Source organism: Peromyscus leucopus, chromosome 2 (genome assembly GCF_004664715.2).
Source record: "Peromyscus leucopus breed LL Stock chromosome 2, UCI_PerLeu_2.1, whole genome shotgun sequence".
Lineage (NCBI taxonomy): Eukaryota > Metazoa > Chordata > Mammalia > Rodentia > Cricetidae > Peromyscus > Peromyscus leucopus.
Window position 1 is genome coordinate 127,130,131 of NC_051064.1, and position 4,039 is coordinate 127,134,169.

At 40.4% G+C, this 4,039-nt stretch overlaps 1 non-coding gene across 1 annotated transcript; it reads right to left on the reverse strand.

Moving 5' to 3' along the window:
* Positions 1-3,698: 3,698 nt before the first annotated feature.
* On the reverse strand, positions 3,699-3,803 carry Trnal-caa. The gene is made up of 2 exons: positions 3,766-3,803; positions 3,699-3,743 (listed from the first exon to the last, which is right to left on the reverse strand). It is a non-coding gene; the product is annotated as a tRNA-Leu (tRNA).
* Between the last annotated feature and the right edge of the window lie 236 nt (positions 3,804-4,039).

Here is a 4,039-nt window from a genome sequence, read left to right on the forward strand (position 1 = left end):
AAAAAAAAAGAAAAGAAACACATCTCAACTTCAAAGACAGACACTACCTCAGAGTAAAGGGCTGGGAAAAGGCTTTCCAAGCAAATGGACCTAAGAAACAAGCTGGTGTAGCTATCCCAATATCTAATAAAATAGACTTCAAAATAAATCAATCAAAAGAGATCAGGATGGACATTACATATTTATCACAGGAAAAATCCACCAAGATGAAGTCTCGATTCTGAACATTTATGCCCCAAATACAAAGGCACCCACATTCATAAAAGAAGCATTACTAAAGCTTAAAATGCACATCAAACCCCACACATTAGTAGTGGGAGTTTCAACACACCACTCTCACAAAAGGACAGATCTACCAGACTGAAACTTAACAAAGAAATAAAAGAACTAACAGATGTTATGACTCAAACGGACTTAATAGATATCTACAGAACATTCCATCCTAACACAAAAGAATATACCTTCTTCTCAGCACCCCATGGAACCTTCTCAAAAATTGACCACCTTCTTGGTCAAAAAACAAATCTCAACAGATACCAAAAAATTGGAATAACCTCCTGTATGTTATTGGACCACCATTCCTTAAAGTTAGACTTCAACAACAACAAAAATTATAGAAAGCCTACAATCTCATGGAAACTGAATAATGCCCACCTGAAAAATCAATGGGTCAAGGAAGAAATAAAGAAAGACATTAAAGATCTCCTAGAATTCAATGAAAATGAAAGAACAACATGCTCAAACTTATGGGACACTATGAAAGCAGTGCTAAGAGGAAAATTCATAGCTCTAAATGCACACATAAAGAATATGGAGAAATCCCATACCAATTAATTAACAGCACAACTGAAAACTCTAGAACAAGAAGAAACAAACTCCCAGGAGAAATAGACGCCAGGAATTAATCAAATTGAGGGCTGAAATCAATGAAATAGAACCAAGAGAACAATACAAAAAAATCAATGAAACAAAGAGTTGGTTCTTTGAAAAAATCAACAAGATAGACAAACCCCTAGTCAAATTAACCAAAGGGCAAACAAAATCAGAAATGAAAAGGGAGACATAACAACAGACAATGAGGAAATCCAGAGAATCATCAGATCATACTTCAAAAACCTGTACTCCACAAAAATGGAAAACCAGGAAGAAATGGACAATTTTCTGGATAGATACCACATACCAAAATTAAATCAAGACCAGATAAACCATTTAAATAGACCAATAACTCCTAAAGAAATAGAAACAGCATCAAAAGTCTCCCAACCGAAAAAAGCCCAGGACCAGATGGTTTCAGTGCAGAATTCTACCAGACTTTCAAAGAAGAACTAATACCAATACTCTTCAAATTGTTCCACACAATAGAAACAGAAGGAACACTACCAAACTCTTTATGAAGCTACAATTACCCTGATACCCAAATCACACAAAGATGCAACAAAGAAAGATAATTACAGACCAATCTCCCTCATGAATATGGATGCAAAAATGCTCAACAAAATTTGGCAAACCAAATCCAAGAATACAGCAAAAAAATTATCCATCACGACCAGGTAGGATTCATTCCAGGGATGCAAGGATGGTTCAACATATGAAAATCTGTCAATGTAATACACCATATAAACAAACTGAAAGAAAAAAACCCACCTGATCATCTCCTTAGATGCTGAAAAAGCCTTTGACAAAATCCAACACCCCTTCATGATAAAGGTCTTAGAGAGATCAGGAATACAAGGAACATTCCTAAACATAATAAAGGCAATTTACATCAAGCCAACAGCCAACATCAAATTGAATGGAGAGAAACTCAAAGCCTTTCCTGAGGCTGTTCTCCAAATACCTTGAGTGTATATGTCCAGAGAGTGATCAGTCTACACTGTTAGCACTTCTTAGGGAAAAATCAATTGGCAAAACTATGAAGGCACACACGATTTTCATACATAGGACAGCTGAAATATAACAAGCCAAATAACACCAAAAGCTCCTTGGAATTTGGCTTCCTTTGAAAGAATTCCTTGATTCCTTCAGGTAGTGGCTTTGCCATAACCAGCTGAGTACTTATAATATTTTCCTGTGGTCCGTAGCAACCAGTCCCTTCAGGGTACCTTGCTGACACACTTGACCAGCTGATGATTCAGGATGGGGTGATGATTATAATCATCCCAGTGGTTATAGAAACAAAACTGAGTGCAAACTCAAAGCAGAAGTTTTAATTGCAAAGACAAGGGTTTGAGGAAAAGGGGTCAGCACTGATTTTGAGAAATCCAGACTGTCTGATGACAGAGAAAAGAGCAGGTGCTTACTGAGTTCTTGCAGGAGCTTTCTGGGTATGGGGATGGCATTAAGTTCATTTTATGCTTTTTTACTTTGTGTGAGTGTGTTTATGTGCATGTGTGTACACACCCACATGTGTGCATCCACATGTGAGTACCACAGTGCGTGCATGGGGGTCAGAGGACAACTTGTGGAAGTTTGTTCTCTCCTCCCACCGTGTTTCTGGGTCAAATTCAGGTCATTGGTCTCTTTATACCTACTTAGCCATCTCACTGGCCTCAAGAGTAGCATTTTTTTTAATCTTATTTTATTTTTAAAACATTTTATGTGTATAGATGTTTTTCTGCATATATATCTGTGCAGCATGTGCATGCTTGGTGCCCAAGAAGGCCAGAGGAGGGTGTCAGATCCCCTGGAACTGGAGTTACAGGTGTTTATCAGCCCCCATGTGGGTGCTGGGAATTGTACCCTGGTCCTTTGGAAGAGCAGCAGGTAGCAGGTGTTCTTGACTGCTGACCCGTCTAGCTAGCCAAGAGAAATGTTTCTTGTTCATTTGTCTTTTAAGAAATCTCTTCCTCATGGTTTAGTTATATAGCCCAGCTGCCTTTAACTCCTTGTATAACTGATGCTGACCTTAAACATGATTGTCCTGGCTCTTGTTACAGGTATTGTTATGCCCAGATCACAGGGACCCCCAAAAGACCACCACGGGATCAAATCCCGCATGTAAAAGCAAAGAGCCTTTATTTCAAGCTCCGGAGCTTGGTCCCTCTGTCTGTCTGACACAGTGGCGAGAGCAGAGAGCCCTGAGCCCAGGCAGGGTGGGATTTTTATCATAACAGAGGTTGGGGTGAGGGGATTTCCAGGGATTCAGGACCCTGATTGGCTGACACTTTTCTAGGTATCTTGGTAGGAAGGGGAGATAGTTGTGTGTGCTAGGTTCAAGGGCATCTGGCCAACTTATCTAATAGTTGGAATGTTAGGTACTTCCTCATCTGTGGGTGGATCCCTGGGTGGTGTCAGCTTAAGGCTTTCCCTGGACCTGGGTATTGCCTGCCAGTAAGCCTGTCTCAGAAACTATGTCTAGGCCCCTAAGCCTGTCATGGCAGCTGTGTGGTCAGGCTGTTTTGGGGCCCTCCACAGTGTGTGCAGAGAGGGAAACATTGATGAAAGTCAGTGGGATATTTGTACACAGAGGCATGGCTTATTTTCTGGTGGACTTCACGAATGAGGTGGTCTCTTTTTCTTTTTAATTTTATTTATTTTTATTTTATGTGCATTGGTGTTTTGCCTATAAGTCAGATCTTTGAGTTACAGACAGTTGTTAGCTGCCATGTGGGTGCTGGGATTTGAACCCAGGTCCTTTGGGAGAGCAATCAGTGCCCTAAATCACTGAGCCATCTTTCCAGCCCCCAGAAAAGCAGATGTGTCAGAAGTGGGATTCAAACCCACGCCTCCATGGGAGACCAGAACCCTCAATATGAGGAAGCTAAGCTTGAGTCTGGCTCCTTAGACCACTTGGACATCCTAACACCTATTTTTTCATTAGAAGATTTCCAGTTGTGAGTTTGTGGGCTTTCTCCTGGTTTAATTTCCCTGGGGAAGATCTTCAAATTTCCAAAAGGGGAAATATGAGCTTGACTGCTCATTGATGTCCAAAAGGAGAGAACAAGTTGACAGTATCCTTACCTAATACACACACTTAATCTTTTGAGTATGGCTCACCATAGGTTTACAGGGAACAATAAAGCTGTGGACTGAAATGGAC